The sequence below is a fragment of the Ixodes scapularis genome, unplaced genomic scaffold (genome assembly GCF_016920785.2).
Source record: "Ixodes scapularis isolate PalLabHiFi unplaced genomic scaffold, ASM1692078v2 PGA_scaffold4__175_contigs__length_147842914, whole genome shotgun sequence".
In the NCBI taxonomy this organism is placed as follows: domain Eukaryota; kingdom Metazoa; phylum Arthropoda; class Arachnida; order Ixodida; family Ixodidae; genus Ixodes; species Ixodes scapularis.
In genome coordinates this window covers 119,538,400-119,556,760 of record NW_024609879.1, presented here as the reverse complement: position 1 = coordinate 119,556,760, position 18,361 = coordinate 119,538,400, and positions in this window count along the sequence as shown.

Sequence of the window (18,361 nt, the reverse complement as noted above, 5' to 3'; positions counted from 1 at the left end):
TGCTACCAGTTGTAATGATATCATTTGTGTGGTATACAAAGATGATAAGATGTTTACGGTTAATTAAGAAAAGCTCGGATATCCATGAAACGACTTTTCAACTTTTTCCTCCTTAGCTTTCTTCCTCAACCCACAAACCGCGCAGCGTACCAAACAGTTCAAGAAGAGGGAAATGGGGAACTCCCCTCTTGCTCGGACCCTCGTTTGTGTACCCGGACATTGCTAGAAGATTAGCCCGTTGCTCAAAATTCAAACAAAAGTTGCTTGATTTCCACAGTGATGTGGAAACTACGCGTTCTTTGGGCCAGCCACACTTATATCTTTTGCCACGTGACCACCCTCCCTCGCGCATGCCCACGCGCAGAGAATGGGGTCAGGTGATGAAAGGGAGGCGGCTGATTGGTCCGCCAGCGCGTAGCTCACACCGCACTGTCGGCTTAGGGGTGAAGGGAATCTAGCGAGGTCGGGGGTCGTGTGACGTTCGTTAGGGCCGGGTGACGTGCCTTGGATACCGAGGATGTATCACAGTATAAAGGCTTTCGAAAGGAAGGAGGTATACGAAATAGTCCGCTATGTTTTCAAATTTTCGCACCGAAAACCAGGCTCTTGACTTTCTACCTTATTTCTTTTGGCCAACTAAACGATATGCTATTAGTAAAATCCAAGTCTAAATCCATTTATCCAGACCAAAATTCGTTTCATTGCTCCTTCAAAAAGAATGATAGAAGCTTGGAGTCGCGACCACGTGATTTCTCATTTCGCTTTTGAGTTGTGGATTAAAGCTGAGGAGGAAGGAGTTGAAAAATCACATCATGGTCCCTTTAATGTCATCATGGCATCAGCACCATAATATATGATGTGCGTCATAAACTGGCGCAACGAAAGGTTCTACCAAGCCTTACAACTCTTTTCGGTGCCTGTGTGTTCTGCTTTTTGAAAATATTTATTATGCGAATCGGTGAACCTATAGTAGTAATCACCCAAAAACCTCAATTTTTTTTTTCTCATGGCGTTCTAAAGAATGCTTGTCTGTGGCAAAGATTCTGTGATACTTTTCGTGGTCTTCGTTCGTCAAAACCTTGGCTATCATTTTGTATTTGGCATTTATGTATGCCACGTTCCTCTAAATATCAAAATGGGCAAGCGATATCTCGAGGCACTTCGCAGCTGCGGTTTCTGTTTTGCTTTCTGATTTAACTATACTTATTAAATAGTTCCAAAGTTCGCCGGACGTAAGAAAATACAACCAGTAGACACGTCATTTTGGAGATAACTGAAAGTAAACCAAGCGCGCTGCTAGATTTGTTAAGTAGCGCACTTAGATATATAAAAATGCCACGTCAACAAAACGTGTCATTTAAATACTTCAGTGCCTATTTCAAATGTTGCAACTGTGATTAATTTTATTTCTTAATGATTTCGTTCATTGTTGTCGGCGATAGGCTATGACAATGGCAATGGCATCTAAGGACAGGCCTTGCTATTTTGACTTTAATCGAAGAAAGGCCTGTGCTCAGTTTCGCACTATCGCGTTGAACGTACGGTTCATAGATGCGCGACCAATGTAAATATTTCCCGCAGATGGTTGTCGGAATAGAGCACCTGTTAATAAATAAAACATTATTTGAGATAAAGGTTCTGGGCCGGACGTTGATTAAAACGTTGTAACTCGCTTACTCGCCACCATTTAATAGTTTAATTAATCGATTAGTCGGTCTCGTCTATTTCCACGCATAATTAAAAAAAGTAATTTTTTTTTCTTCGTTGAATTGTGATAAACGGCGCAATATACAACCTTGATTATGAATCAGCCTGGATGTGTAGTTGAGAACAGTTCAAGGACAATCACAGATGCTGCAGATACCCACAGTTCAACTGCATGAGGCGAAGGGTTTGTTCCCCGGCAAGAGCGACACCCTTTGATTTTTTGAGAATAGCCTCTGCTGTGCTAAACGGACACTCGCGCGGCGTTAAAATGGCAGCAATACCTGTAACCTTCTGCACTTGCTGGAGTTACAAATCTTACCCCTACTGTTTACTTTAGGTTAAAATTTTCGCATAAAGTTTGCCCTTCATACAGGTGCTCTCGTCCACATCTGCGCGGTGAAATCGTTTAATTTTTACTTCCTTTAGTTTCCTCAAATGTTTACCAATTAACCGGTTAAGAAAAGAATCCCGATAAAAGTATTCCATTGATCGATTAATCGTAGGTTACTCGATGACCTTGTTCTTATTTTACGATTTGAGTACTTGCAGTTTGATAACATTGAATCGTTTGCTTTCAGTTACTTTTCTGTACATGCGACATATATGATGCCATTGAGCGCAAAGCACGCACGTGAACGTATACAAGCACACGCGTTGTATGACCTAGTAACTCGACGGACCACAAACAAACACATGTTTAACACGCTTTACACGCTTTCACAGGACAGCAGGTATACAACTGCTGCCCTCATCATAAATGTCACGCGCGTGAAAATATGCCAAAGTGTTCCGAGAGTAATGTATGCTTCTAAGTGTTTGCTATTCCTGGCGAATCCGTTAGTATACTGACGTCAGACGTAGTGCCGGGAATAATAATATCTTCGGTATATGCGAGTGATCTTTATCGATTTTCTCACTTTTCCGTTTGTCAGAAATATCGAATTTTTTTCAATTCTGGAGGCATATCTGTGATATCTCCACGTCCTTCTATATTTATGGTTTTTATGTCGTACCACCGCTCGAATTTCGTTTATCTGAAATCGACGATGGGCAGTAAACCTAATAAATACATATCTTGAAAGGGTGTACGTGGTTTTGTCTTTATTGTATTATTATTATTAATATTATTATTATTATTATTATTATTATTATTATCATTACACCTAGAAATGCGTGCCGAAGTGTTTCTACCTCGCACACTTTACCCCATTCATCTTCAAATCCAAAGTAGATCAAACAAGACTCGCCGGGCGGTCGGAGCTGGTGAAAAGAAGTTCAATCCGTTGTCACACTGTTGGTACATCCATAGCCCCCATATACTGACAAAGCATGGCAGATTGCGACAAGAAGGGGCCGCCGAATTGGAAAAGGTGGAGCGGAAGACAACGGATGAGAGAAGAGCCACGTGACTGGCGCCCCGCTGCGGCGAGACGCCGAAACACCCTTCTCCCGAGCGAACAAGTGTGTTTCGGGGTCCTCGCCGCTGCAAAAGCTGTGCTCTGACGTCCAGGTTCCCCGAGAAATGGCTCTTTGATGCTCGGTACTACCAGATCCTCGAGCTCCAAATCTGCGACCGGGCAATTTATGGCTCCGTCGTCGAACTGCCAGGCTTTGTGTGTAAAGAGGAGGCTATGGTACATCGTACAAAAGACGCAGAGTTCTCTGCAGACACGATGAGAGAATTATCTTCATGCCTGAAGCATGTTCAAAGCATGTGCGCATCATACATGTGTCTGCTTCTAACATGTCTGCCGACAGTTCTATGACCAAGGAAAGAAATACGCCTCAGACAGGTTCTGCAGACTGTCTTTTGTACGGCGTATCGGCAGTGGGGCCGCGAGCCGTCCGCACGTCACGCGGTTGCAGTCGGGGTCTCGCTAAAAAGGCTTAGGCCAGAGTCACACTAGAGCGACGAACAGAAACAACCGACACCAACAAGCCACAAGCACGGGCAGCGGGCTCGCAATTCGTCCTGCTTACTTCCCGAGCCGCTGCAGGCTTGCCAAATGTATCTTAGCGTGCATTCTGCACGTGTTTGGGACTTTTCGGTGTCGGTTGTTTCTGTTCGAAGTCTCTACTGGGGCTCGTGCATTAGAGTCCTGATTCCTCGATTAATGCCTTTTGAGTTTTTGAGAATTTCTTTCGAAGCATCTTGCTATATCGACGAGGGAAGCCCTACGCCATCCTTTCGAGTGAGAGGGGAAACAAAGGGGGGGGGGGGGGGGGGGGGGGGAGTCTATAAGTGTTATTACTGTCAAAATCGACGATGATTTGCTTTCGATAACTACGCCACGCCGTTTACTGCTTGCAGTATTGGCGCCGACATTTCGATGGCGCCCTCTTATGGTTTCCGTTTATGACGTCACGCCCAGGATTTGCCTCGCCGCGATTGGTAGAGTTTGGCTCTTCCTCGCCGTGACTGGCAGGATTTGCCTCGCCATGAAGCGGCGATGTGGTAGGCATTAATCAGTATACAGGAAGCTATGGTCTGGCCAGTCGCGAACTTTGACCACAACGACGCTTCTGGTCGCGTACGTCGCTATATGCAAGAAGAAAGATGATGCCATCTTTCGTTTTACATTAAGTCCTACCGAAGCAAGCGCTGCGATCCGACGGAGTCAAACAGGAAACGCCAAAAGTGCATCGTCACTCCGCTCGTCGTCTTTGTGGGCACACAGGAAACTCTTTTAACCCTTAAACGTGTAATGGCACTCAACACATAAAACCCTCACTTTTAACATGAAGGGTGTTAGAAGGGTGTCTGACACGACTAAAACGCCCTTTTTACATCTTTAAAAGATGACACGACTAAAACGCCCTTTTTACATCTTTAGAACATGAAAGGGTGTAAGAAGGTTGTTAGGAAGGTGCAAAAAGGGGTTAACTAATAAAAAAACCCTCCGTGATGCTGTAAGGGTGTATGGTTCTTGAAAATTATATGCTATCGCAATTAAACCAATCATGGAAATAAGAAAAAATCATGGCAGCGAAAATCATTTTAATGCCCTATAATGCACAACAATCATTGTAGGGTATTGGCCAGGGAATTGGCGTGTCTCGTGCCGTATACTTTCCCGCTAAATTTAGAAGGGAACCTGGATGGTTGTAGGTCACGTGACGTCGATCTTTCCCGCTAAATTTAGTGTGGAAACTGGATTGGTGCGTCTGAGTCACAAAACATGAATTTTGCCGCTAAATTGAGCGGGTAACTGAATTGGTCTTTTAGGCTTCCGCTTTAGGGCTTTCCCGCAGGGATCGTTCCCGAAATTACGCGTCTTCGCATATAATTTGTCTTCTTTAGTTTACTTTCTCGGTCGTTCCTTCCCCCCGTGTCACCGAAAGTGAGCGTCTACGTGCTCACTGGTTATACGCGAACCAGCAATTAGCATAATGACGGAGGCGGGTCCCGCAGACGGGCATCGCAGTCAACACACTTGGGACGAGAACTTATCACGCGACCGCGCTTCACAGAGTCCCGGCGGGGTATTCCACGGATGAGAACCGCGAGCATCTGATCTGCGGCATCCTCTTGGCTGCTTAACCTTCCGAGTGTCCCAGACAACAAAAGGGCAGCCATCACTCTATACCGCCGTTGCCGCAGAAATGTCGTAAAGGTTCCGAGCGTGACGACTTCAGTACTTGGCGCGTTGACCATCGTGAACATTAAGCGCGTATGACGACGAATGCGGACGACAGGGAGGAAGTTCCGGCCAGGAGACCACCGCCCGGCCTCACGGAAGTTGCTCTTATTGGCGACTATGCGGGCAGAAACTGTGGGAGAGGAGGACACGAGAGCGCGGGCACGTAAGAACGCCGAGCTATATATATAGCTGGAATGATTAGTAAGCAGGCTCAAAGCCTTTGTCTCCACGGCACTCTAGAACGCGGAACGCCGGCGTCCGATATTTAGCTTTCGCATTCGAACGCTTTCGACGAGTGCAGTGGGGACAAAGGCTTTGACTCTGCTTACTAATCAATCCAACCAGAGCTCGGAGTTCTGAAGTCCCTGCGCTCTCCTGTCCTCCTCTCTCAGTTTCGGACCGCATCAGAAGCGTATGGCAGCAAGACATTGGCGCCGCCACGGTGCGGCTCCCACGCACGTTTGCAAGAACGGCACGTGGGCGCTGACATTGTGAGCGATGCTGGCGCCGCGTAACCTTTCCGCCATGTTGAGGTGGCCTAGGGCAACGCCTCCTAGCTAAGGGGCACGTCAATGGGGTGGGCGAGGACAAGATGCCGGCGCCTACTGCATCGCCGATGGCCCACGTTAGCGCACGTTAGCGACGTACTTACTGTTTCGAAATTCAGGGTGACGTATCTGCACACAATCGTGGCATCACATATTGTAGGATGTGGCATGTTTAAGGGCTGGAGCTATCTTTATAACGATCGCAGCCTCTATTCCAGCACGTCGTGCATGGAAGCCAGCGCTGCCTCGAGCGCAGCCATCGTTGTTGCAATGGCCGTGCGTCTCCTGACGGTCCTTCCGCTTGCATTCTTTGGAAGCGTTTATATCTTCGTTTTGATTTTAACTGGGATAATAATAGCCACGTAGCACGTGCTAAAAACGTTTCAAAAGACAATAAAGATTCGTTGGGTTTTTTATTATTGTATTCCTTAAAATACATCCTTCTCTTTCGCAAGAGACGCATGGTAACAGTCAAGCAGCATACACGACTGCATCGAACAGGCTGCACTGTGGCAGCCGTTACGCAACAAAGAACTTCCCTGGAGCGTGGTGGATCTCTTGCGAGACCTGTACTCGGGTAGGAAGGTGGTGGTGGAGTGGCAGGGGATGCGGTCAGGGGTAGTGACTATAGGCCGGGGTCTCAGGCAGGGCTGTCCGCTGTCCCCGCTGCTCTTCGTGCTTTTCCTAAGTGAATGGAGGCCGGCTTGGAGGGATGTGGGCATGGATTTTATGTGTCATTCATCATTCATGCTAGACGGACGGAAGGTGTCCTCGACACTCCCAGGTTTGCTTTACGCAGATTATATTGTGCTGAGGGCGAGCGCGAGGCCAGGTCTGCAGGAGCTTCTGGATACGTGTACGTGGCATGGGGACCGGCTGGGATACGGTTCAGCGCCCAGAAATGTTCTGTGTTACGTGGGCGGAGTCTAGGAAGACGGACGGAGAGTGAGCCGGTAACCCAGCAAGGAAAGAGCATTCCGTTCGTGCCCGCATACCGCTACCTGGGAGTCAGGCTGTCGACGGGTCCAGACTATTTGGCGGACTATGAGCAGGGGGTGCGCGAGAAGGCGCTACGAGTGCAACGCGTGCTCAAGGCCAAGGCTCTATGGTCATTTAATAGACTGGAGGTGGTACACGGCCTATGGAAGGCAGTGACGGTGCCGGGACTGACGTTCGCTAACGCGGTGCTGTTTTCGTCAGCCGCCACGCGGGAGTGCTTGGAGAGGAGGCAGCGCGAAGTGGGAAGACTGGCCCTCGGCGCTCATGGGACGACACCAAACGAAGCAGTGCAGGGCGACGTCGGGTGGTCCTCGTTCGAGACCCGTAAGGCGGTGGCGAAGCTCAGTTTCGAAGTGCGCGCCTGGGGCCTCGGACAGGAGCGGTGGGTACATCAGATGCAGAGGTGCCTACTCTACACCGGGGCGGCAACCCGATGGCTGAGGAGAGTCCGTGTGCTGCCGAACAAGTATGAAGTGCCGCTGCCGTCGATCAACAGGCTGGCAGATATAAGCATAGGATTGAAGGAGCTGCGTGAGCAGGTCAGGGCTGTGGAGACCCGGAGAGGGGCAAGAAGGACAACTGACAAGCTGGCACTTCAGACCTACATCAGCCACAAGAAGGAGATCTATAAGGAGCAATTTTTCGATAACACACTGGGAGCAGCCTGCTCTTCGAGGCTCGCTCCGGAATGTTGAGAACGAAGTGGTGGCAGGCGAAATGTTGGGGAGTCGAGGCGAGCATGATGTGTGCCATCTGTGGAGAAGAGGAGGACACTATGGAACACCTGGTGCTGAAGTGCAGGATGCTACGGCCGCTCCAACCAAGTGAAGTGACGCTGGAACAGGCTCTCGGTTTCGTTGGCCAACCGCAAGAGGGAGACATGGGAGTCAGTGATGCAGGGGGCGCGGCTGGTGCGGCAGCAGGAGGGGGTAACGGTGCGAACGTGGTCAAGACAATAAAGCGGCGACTGGAGAATTAAAGAAGGAAATTCTTCGGGGGAGCGGGAGTTTCTCATTTCTAAAGACAATATATGGCTAACACACATACGGAGATAATCCGTACTGTAGTTTCCGCCCGTTAAGAAGGGAATAGTAAACAGATCCAGGTCCAGCAAACGTCCTGGCTGGAGGAGAGTAGGTCCGCCTCACCCGGGTAAACTGGGCGCGCGGTTCAGGGTTAAGCCGGAATACCACTTGCAAAGGTGTATACTCCATTCACTATTAAAGGAGTACGGAAACGAAATGACGTGAGCGCGAGCTTCAAAGTCGGCCAGCGAGAAGAGCAATGCGTTTCGTGCTCGTGACGTCAATATATATCATGCACGGTCAAGGGCTCACAACGGTCAAGTTGTGAGCCTTGCCGCTTGGAGACGTCAACGCGTGACATTCTTGGTAATATCCGAGAACTTAGCTTGCCCGTAACGCCATTTGCAGCCAAGCCGGTGTTTTATGTGCCACGTGCGTTCGGATCATCGTTTTTGCTTCACATCTCAGACGTTGTAGTTCGAAGAAACCAGAAAGTAGAAATAACTGTCAGGACCCTGGAAGCTTAGCTATGTACATAAAGCACTCATTGGGTGCCATATATCTGAGCGCGCAAATCACAACGCATCCAGAAAAGGGGGGGGGGGGGGGGGGGAGCATGATTGGCCAAGCAGAAATGCCTGCATCCTCCGATCAATCTCCTATCTGATGTCTGAAATGAACGGCGATCTTGATGGTGTGGAAGGCGCAGACCCGGACAAGACGCTGTGGACGCATAAAGCAACACATGAGCGACAAAAGCGTGCGCCGCGCGGCAGTTTCCATGGCAACTTGCGCGGACGATATTGACTTGGCGGCTTAGCATATGTCCACGTACGTCACAGCATCCCGGGTTGTTGCTATGGGAATAACTGCGGGAAGCCGGTTTTTGTCGTTCGTGTGTTCCCTGCCTAAGAATAGGTCGGAGCGGGCAGCACTTTCGTCGTTCGTGTGTTCCCTGCCTAAGAATAGGTCGGAGCGGGCAGCACTTCACTATACTCTGTTTCACCTTATGATGTACCGCAGGAAAGGCCACAAGCGCGAGCTCCTTGCTCTAGGGCAACGCTATGAGCTCGCGCTTCTAGCCTTGTCTGCGGTACAACATAAGGTGAAACGGAGTATATATGCGGCGTACCAATGGAAGTCTGTCAATGGTGTCGCTGCCAACCAGCTTCCCATAGAGTGCCTTCATACACACGCGCTTTTGCTTGAGTGGTGACATCTCAGCCATTTTTCCGCTCAATTGTTTTTCATGCCTTTTGAAGTGCGCGCAATCCGGTGTCACTCAGCTCGAGCGCGTAGCTTTGGCTAATGCATAGACGCCATTTTACCGCCCAAGTCATGCACCGAGTGCGCGAAAGCGTCACGCGCTGGCACATTCAGTGCAACAATGGATGTTTTCACCCTGAGACAGACAGACATGCAGGCACCCTAGCTTCCCAGGCGGAGCGGCGCGCCGCCTATCGGTATCGCACGTACGCCCACGCCCCCCCCCCCCCCCCCCCCCCCCCAAATGACAGCCAGCAAATTTACCATCCTAAAGAAGAAGAAAAAAAAAAAAGCTCCAAAAGGTTTCAAGAACCGAGAGACCAGCACAATAACAAGAAAAAAACAAAACAGAAGTTACGTTTTAATTTCAGACGCCGTTGCAACACGTTTCGCTCTTGTAGCTCGCGATCTGTCCTGGACTGAGATCACCAGCTAGAAGCTTTGTGAAGGCGCAGTCCTTCGTGTCAGTAAACTTATACGTGCGGGTATATCAAACCTTGGAACACAACTGGAAGCTATTCTATAGAAGTTTGACGTTAGGCCTAACAACTACGTGAGTTCTAAAAGAGCCTACAACGTTTTAAGTTGAGCCACAATAATGACATCATTCCTCCTCAGCAAAGATTTCAGCAGACGGCACCTCGCCACACAATACGTCTTAGCCTTCGCAGACCGCGACGGTTCTCGACGCAACTTCTGTCGTCCACGTAGGCCTAAAAAACCTCTCCAGTGATGACGAAACTGGCGTGACTGCGAGCGCGTCGGCGTTAGGCCTAACGATCTGTCTCCTTCGCAGACGGCGGTGCACGCGGTATGCAGGCGCGCCTGTCCCTCTCGTGACCGCGAAGCGTTTGGATCTGCGTTTTCCCACCATGCGTCTTCATCGCCGAAAAAAAAGTGACACGGGAACAATGGGGCGTATATGTTGGTGCATCTCGTGAAAGGGGGTAATAAGGCCCGGGTAATTATTATAAGCCCCGGCGGGCCATGAGCTTTCGTGTGAGACCGACTACCGTGTGTTGCCGCGCAAGAGACGCTGCATGCAAGCGGCGCTGCAGTGCCGAGCTTTCGGTCTCATGGATGCTCTTTTCCGTTTCGCGAATCACCTGATTGACGAATACCTTCGCTTTATTATTTTCACTGGGCTTCGGAACAATTCCTAATGTGACATACTCGTTCGGAGTATGAATAAAGGGGTATTCACACGGGGGAGAAATTCCTCCCTTTACTCCCCGGGATGCGCATTACGTGGTAACAACGTCACGCTTTGGCGCTGAGCCACGCTTGGGCATGGGGGAGCTTTTCCTTGGGCTGCACAAACACTCTCCGCCAATATCTTTGCAATCGCAATAGGTGGTATTTTGTTCGCGTGTAATGCAACTTTACAGGTTTTGCTCAAGGAGATACCGGCGGTGGCATCGGGATATTTCCCAAGTTGTTGTGACTTGCGCTATTGCGCATTTCGTCCGAGGGAACCGAAGGAGTCGTTGATATTCCAAAGTGACGCGTCCTCAAGCCGCTCTTCATACAACCGGTTTTTGATTCCGCGTCCTTTGTGTTGCATCCACCCACTGAAGAAGCATATTTCTTTCCGTTAATAAATAAATAAATTAGTATGTGTATTTTTATACAGCCTGCACTTAGTCTGCCTCAACTGGCGACTTGTCTACGAGCTGTAGATGAGCAATTTAGCCAGTGCAGTACAACCGCTCGCCTGCAGGGTCTTTAACGTGCATCACGCAGTAGTGATACACGACCGCACGCCGGTACGATGCTCATCCAGATCGAAACGGGCAGGGGTGGGGATTGAACCCAGGATCCCTGGGCTCCTTTCCTTTGCAAGTACGCAGTTCGTCGTGTTTTGCATCCAACAGCACTGCTGCCATAATCGCGTATCGCCGTCTCATGTACGCGAGGGCCAGGTTCCAGACGTCCATGGAGAACTGCCAGAGTCAAACCACTTCACAAGAACGGAAGCAAACAACGAATAGTATAGTAAACTACCGTCCATTCTCCTTGACTTCAATTGCAGGTAAACTTCTTAAACATATTATGTATATATATATATATATATATATATATATATATATGTATATATTAATTTATCAGCATTCCTGGATGAACATAACGTTTTGTCTGAGCACCAGGATGGCTTCATGAAAAGTTTCTTCTTATGTACTGAACTAATTGAAACAGTTCACGATTTTTTCTTGACAATAAGGGGAAAACAAATTTATGCCTTTTTTATATATTAGGTCAGATAAAAATTAGACAAAATATGCAAGAACACACAGTTAGTAAAATAGATTTCAGCTTATCTTTCAAACCGTCAACAGTACGTAGTTTTTGGTCAACATTGTTCTGATCGACTTTCTTAATGATTCTGGCGTTCCCGGGTAGTCAGTGCTAGGCCGTCTCCTTTTCTTGTTGTTTATTAATCCCATAGTACACGATGTTCCTGTGATTTCAAATTATATGCTGATGACTGTATAATTTGCAAAAAAGTAGATAGTGCTTCGGATTAACTTTTGTTAAACCGAGCATTTCAAATTATCGCAACATGGTGCACAGATTGCCAAATGACTATTAACTTCGAAAAAAAAAAGTTTTTATAAGAATTACTAAAAAAACATCCTTTAAAGTTTTGTTTACCATCTTAATAATAAGTTTTTATCAGAAGTCACACAGTATAAATACCTTGGACTATGCATTACTAATAATCTTACTGGGACAAAAAAAATCGATTACCTAAGGTCTAATACTCTGCCGAAGTTCTTCTTTCGGAAGGACGTTAAAACTTTATCCCCCTTCCTTGCGACTTCTTACATAAAAAAACTATAGTCCTACCAACATCAGATTAAGCTGAAATCATTTGGGATCCTTTGATTAAGATTCAACAAGAATAAACTTGATCGAGTTCGTAAAAAGGCCGCTCGCTTCATTTATAATAACTTTAGACGAGCCCCCATAACTGAACTTTTCACCGGAGCTAATTTACAGTCCATGTCTGAAAGAAATCGGCATTCGCGACAAAAATGTTTGTGCCAGCGAATTAATGGGCATTATAGAGTAGATCTGTCCGAATTAATCACTTTCTCATCAGGATATGCTACTCGGCAAAGGCATGCTTTAACAATAACTTATTTTCAATCGCGTAATAATTGCTTTAAGCATTCTTTTTCTTTTTTTTTTCACGAACAATAATTAAGCGGAACGACCTCTCTGAGAGTGTTGTTATTGCAGCCATTGTGGTCGTCATTTGTATCAAATTTAAACTAGCTCCTTTTTGTACCTTATTTGTTCGAATGTATCACAACTTGTTTTCATTGTTGTTCTTTTTGTCAGTTTGCTGTATTTTCTTGATCGCTGTACCCAAATGCGAACATCACATAAAACAAAATGCGGAGTTAAAAAAAAAATTTTACTCTTGTTATTGCGCATCGAGTTCCGTAGTCGAGAGTGCGACCGCCAAATGCATCTGATAACACTGACATTCCTCTCGGTTCTTCGCCGTTGGCGTGGATGCAATTGAGTCGGAAAATGGTCGTCTTGCCGGTTCCCCCGATCACTGACGTGTTCACGCACATCCGTTCCAGAAAAAACGTTCCCCCGTAGGAATACCCCTTAAAGGCCGACGACCAGACTCGAGATTCTGCAAGGCAGAAAATCCTCCTCACCATGTGGAGGAGGAAACAGGCAACGGTGGACAGAGTAGAAGAAGAGAGAGGAGGAAGCGAGGGAAAAGTGGGAAACGCGAACAAGTGGTCGGTCTTTAAGTACGCTACAGAGCAACGAGCACATTAAACATCTTGGTGCTAAAAACATTATTATCGCGCCATCCAGCTGAAGCTTTATCTGAAACTGCAGGAAACAATTTTATGGCATCCGGAAATGTTAGAACAGTCCGCGACAGAGCAAGAACGATGTCGCCGGAGCTCTCCGACACCATACAAAGCTCGTGGAGCCAAATTTTCGAAACGTAACGTAACTTAACACCCACTCTGCACTATACACCGACGCAGTGTTTGCAAGCAAGTCTTCATTTGACCGCGCATGCGCACTGCCGACAGCAGAGCCACCGCAGTGACGTGACGTCAAAGAGTTGGTGCAGCAGCAGCAAGATGGCAGCGCCCACAGGAAAATAGTGGGAAGTAAAGTGCCTTATAAGCGCGGCTTCTTAGGTGGCTCTATAACTCGTATTCACCGCAAGAACCGTACTCAAGAGTAATGTCCGTGATATATAACTCAAACAATTAACTCTAAACATTAAAGAAAAAAGAAAACGTAATTACATTTACGGACAGCAGATTTTCCTGTTAAAAATCGAATCAAAGATCGTGACACGCCCTCCTTTGTGCGCCTTGAAGCGGACACCAGGGGTCGGACGGCGTTTTGAAACAATAATTGCTGTATTACGTCTGCTACACCCAAAGATTGGACGCTTCTGTCAAAATATAACGCGCAAAGCGCCTAAAAAAGCAATAATAGTAACGTACGGAACCTCTACGCATTTAACTATTTTAATCGGACATGAAACATCCATGCAACATCATTGGCATGATGTTGCATGTTGTAACACTTGAAGGTCAGACAGGTAATATGGGAAATTGGCATGAGGCGCCTCTGGAGCGCTCCAAATTCACCGAGCGAATTCCACTGTGGCGCTCATTTCTCTCGTTTTGTTAGAGTGAGCTTTCATGGCCTTCATTTCAGGCCATTGGATTTTTTTAAACTGCCCAGAAGTTATACTGCCCTAATTAAAACATCTGTTGCCACGTTTTTAGTGTTGCTTTCAGATCAAAAGGAAAGAAGAAAAAACGAGGAGGACCAAAAGTTGAAAATTCAATACCTTGGCGAAAAGCAATTTTTTTTATCCTACCATCATACTTCACTCGTGTTTAGTGATGTGTGAAACCAATTTTGAGGCAAATCGGCAACATTGAAAATTTTATCGGATCCCTTTAGTTTAGTTATATTTATTCTATATTGATTTCTCGTAATTTCAATTATAATATTCTCAACTTGTTCTGACTAGTGAGAACGATTTGACATGAAGCGATACGCTTCGAATTGACACTGAAAATGCACTGTTAAAAAATCGGGAAGCGAGTGCCCACTATTCGCGGCTTCGCGAGTTGGCAGACGAGAAATTGGCGGGCACCGGAAGCGACATCGAGGCTCACTGGGGGCAGGTGGCGCCGCCTGCTTCCGGTTCAGGCGTTCACCTGGTGGTTTCGTATACGCACGCCACACACACGATTGTTTCTTTTCTCTCTTTTCGTTGTTGCGACTTTGCGCGCGTCAACCGGAAGTGACAAATTAAGCGATAGACACCGTCACGAGTTATGTGTTGCTCGCTGAAACTGGATATTTATGTTTTTAATGGCGGTTTTTGTTCGCGTGTTCCGCGAAACTGCGGGAATGGGCTGTGTTTGCATCAACGGCTACAACCGCTTTCCGTGGCAATTTGTTCTGTGCAGGTAACGGAAAGAAAAACACGTCCAAATCCAAAACAGTTCTTGAGGATCATATTTACAGTCGTGCGCCCGTGTTTGAACAAAGCAGGATGTTTGAACGAGGCGGAACCAAAATTAGGCCTAGCCACCTATACAGCTTGTGTACCTTCAACGGTCTGTGCTGGCACACAAACACTTTAACGCTACGCTGACTCATCATTCTTTTCCAGATTGGCGGGCCCGCACGAGTGATCTACAAATAGCCATTCAAACGCACCAGTGGCTCTGTACGTGCACGGTGAACCCTTTAGTATAAAGCGACGAAGCCATTTGTAAACGTAGCCCCGTAAAAATATTAATTTCCTTCCGTAAACATCCTGAAAGGTCGGGAAAATATTACATTAATCTTAGTTCCCTGTAAACATGACATATAATATTGTCGGCGGCATGTACGCACCTGCTTTCATCGTAAAACATATAAAAGCTACCCAAATCTATGTTACTGCATCAATTAAAAGCGCCTTCATACATTCACGCGCATGGGATTACGCACTGAGGCGTGGATTTATCCTATTTTCTTGGCAATGTATGACCTCGTAAAAATTAAACTTTTAGATGTGTAGACCTCGGACTCCAGTCAGGAAAGAGCGGCATCCTATTATATATTTATTCGTTTTCTTCTCTCTTATTTCAGGTATTGTGGCTGTACCAGTGTGAAAAAAAAAAGGCACGATCTTTCTACACGTGCATTTGTTTTGTATCCGAAGCAAAATATGATCGAGTAAAAAATATTGTAGAAGGGAGAACATGATCAGACAGCAGCGCCATTTTGAGCAAAACCGAAACGATGAGCTCGCTTTCATATACCTCCCACTTAGTTAGTCAGTCCGGTACGAAGTGCGCGTATGGGAGTCTTCTCTGGTCGCGCATGCGCAGTTCAAACCAGAGGGCCGATTGTACCGTATCAGGTGTGCAAAAACGGTTTCCTAAAACTCCCTATTATTCTGACAATGGATGGTAGAAGATACCCGTTTGGCAAATCGGCACAAAACTGTCTGTTTGAAACTCTTAAGTAATTGGAAATGTATACGGTAGCTTTTTTTTTTTTTTTTAAGTAACAGATTTTTTTAAAGTTATTAGGTTATCTGATTCAATATCTTTAAACAAGAGGAATCGTAATTGCAGTCGATTACTTTTCTCGAGGGACGTATACAATACCGAACATGGTGTATTATTACCAGCAAATCATTACGCGAAAGAAAGGGAAACAAGAAAAGTAATGCCATATTGCGACAAATTAAAACATAAAAAAAAAACATTACTAAATCTTTTTACGAAAAAAAAAAAATCAAGATGCCTTTGTTCTAGTGCAGCGGGATTTACACCAGTAAAAAGTTGGTCATTAAAGTGTAATTTAAATGTACATTATTTTTTCGTCCGGATCGTTTATAATAATTTGATGGATTGGTAACAACTATGCCGTTTTTAAAATACATCCAGTGATAAATAATTACTTTTTTATGTACACTGACTTAAAGCAAATTAATATGATTTGAATCAAATAATTTGTATTTATTTTATTTAGTGATGCGATGAATTACCGTATAGGGAGGTGATTTCATTAAATTGTGTTCTTTTCAGGTATGTTTGTTTGTACGCCCACAACGAGTAGGGGCAACTTTTTCTTCATTTAAAGAAAACAGTTTCGACAACAGTAGTGTGGAACAGAGACAAAAACATTATTCTGACAACAAGAAAGCCATATGTATGACTCATGGTGGCACACGTGTTGAAGAGATAGCACTTGGGTTGTTGGAAGCTCACTACATAGTCAGACCAGGAGCAGGAAGCAATCCTAAAGCTGAAACAGGAAAACAAACACCTTTGTTTCCCACGGCAGCTAGGATTCTTCTTTCTTGAGGTTACGCGCCGAGAAACTGAGGGAGAGGAGAAGAGAAGAGCGAGCGCGGACGTCAGGACGCCGAGCCCTGTTTGGAACGATTAGTGGGAGTAGACCTAAAGCTGGTTGTCTTTGTCTCCACGCACTGGGCTCGTCAAACCCGTTCGAATGCAAAAGCCAAAATGCCAGACGCCGGCGTTGCGCTTTCTAACGCGTGCGACCAGTGCAGGGGAGACAAAGGCAGCTACAGCTTTAGGTCTACCCTCTAAAGCGCGAGACACATGGACGGCAGAATCGTCCGATCCGACGTCCGATCCGACAGTCCGAACGCCGCTCCGAATCGCCGCACGCGACAGTTTGAAGCGCGAGACACATGCGCGTCAGAACTGTCCGATCCGGCGTGCGAACTGTCGGGAAGATGGCTGCTCAGAATCGCCGCACAGGACGGTTCGCGACACATGGTTTCCGACGCGTCGTTGCGTCGCTCCGTTCAGCTCCGCCCAGTTTCTGGTGTCCCTCTACCAAATGGATGGATGGATACTAATGGCTATAGTTATAACGGGCGGTAGCTCGCGCCACCTAGCCTAGAAAACTAAAATACTTCCCTCGCCCTTCTTGGTTTTTCTGGCTTTAACACAAACATAATATTTTTATTACCTTCTATTAAAGTGTGCGTGTGTGAAGATTTTCCGTGAGGCTATTTTGCTGCTCAAAATCACTTAATCGCGAAGGACCGCAGCGGACCTTAGAGCCATCCCAGCGAAACGAGCACTGCGTAAAAATCACGTGACTACGTACCGCGCACATAACTGCGTCTCTCCCGAAGCTCACATGACATTAGAATGGCTCGTAGCGTCCGCTGCTGTCCATCGTAAGGTGAAACGGAGTATATTCGGGTTTCGACGGGCTCGATCGGTCCCAGAAGGCCGGCTTGCTTTGGCGCGCGAAATCAGCAGCTCGTTTTGTACGCGCGGGAAAACTCGATGGCGTCCGTCTCCTTCACAACGACGACTCGCGTCGCGTGACGCACCGTGCACCGCCACATCCGCTTCCCCGAACCACGTCGCGCCTCCTCGCCCGATCGGTCCGAAAGTCACTTGACAACATGACCTTCGCCATCCGTGCTCATTGGCTGCGGCCAATGCGGCCTTCCGAAAATCGGACCGTGCGTGCGGCGATATCTGGCAAGTTGGACGCACGCCGGCGCCGGACGGAGGCCTCGTCCGACGCTCCGGTGCGACGAAAACCCTCGCCCTCGGACGTCGTTCCGGCGGTTCGCACGTCGGATCGGATGGCTTTTTCGCGCATGTGTCTCGCGCTTGAGACACAGGCTTCCGACCTTGCATGCGACACGACGATCCGTTCGGCTCCGCCCAGGAGATCCAAGCACTCCAGCGGAGGTCCGCGTTCACAGATCTCTGGTCCCAGATTGACGGTTTAGCTCGCACGAGCGAAGTTAGAAGCTCGTTCTCGTTAGCTCGTGCATTCTTTGCCGGGGCCATCCTTCTCGAATGAGTCAGCGGAATCCACGCGTCCGGCTTCCCGTCGCGCGTCCCGTTTTCTTATTCGTCCCGACAAACCCAGTATGTCATCGTGACGTTGGCGCTAGCTGTGCTGTCATTGGCTGGACGCATCCGACAATCCGTCCGCCGTGCGAAACTATCTGGCGCGTTGAACGCATGTCGGATCGCCGATCCGACGTCTGAAGCGACCAATTTTTTCGGATCATGGCAGTCGTACTGCCGGATCGGACGTCGGATCGGATGGATTTTCCGTGCATGTGTCTCGCGCCTAAAACCTTCCAACCAGCGCTCGGCCT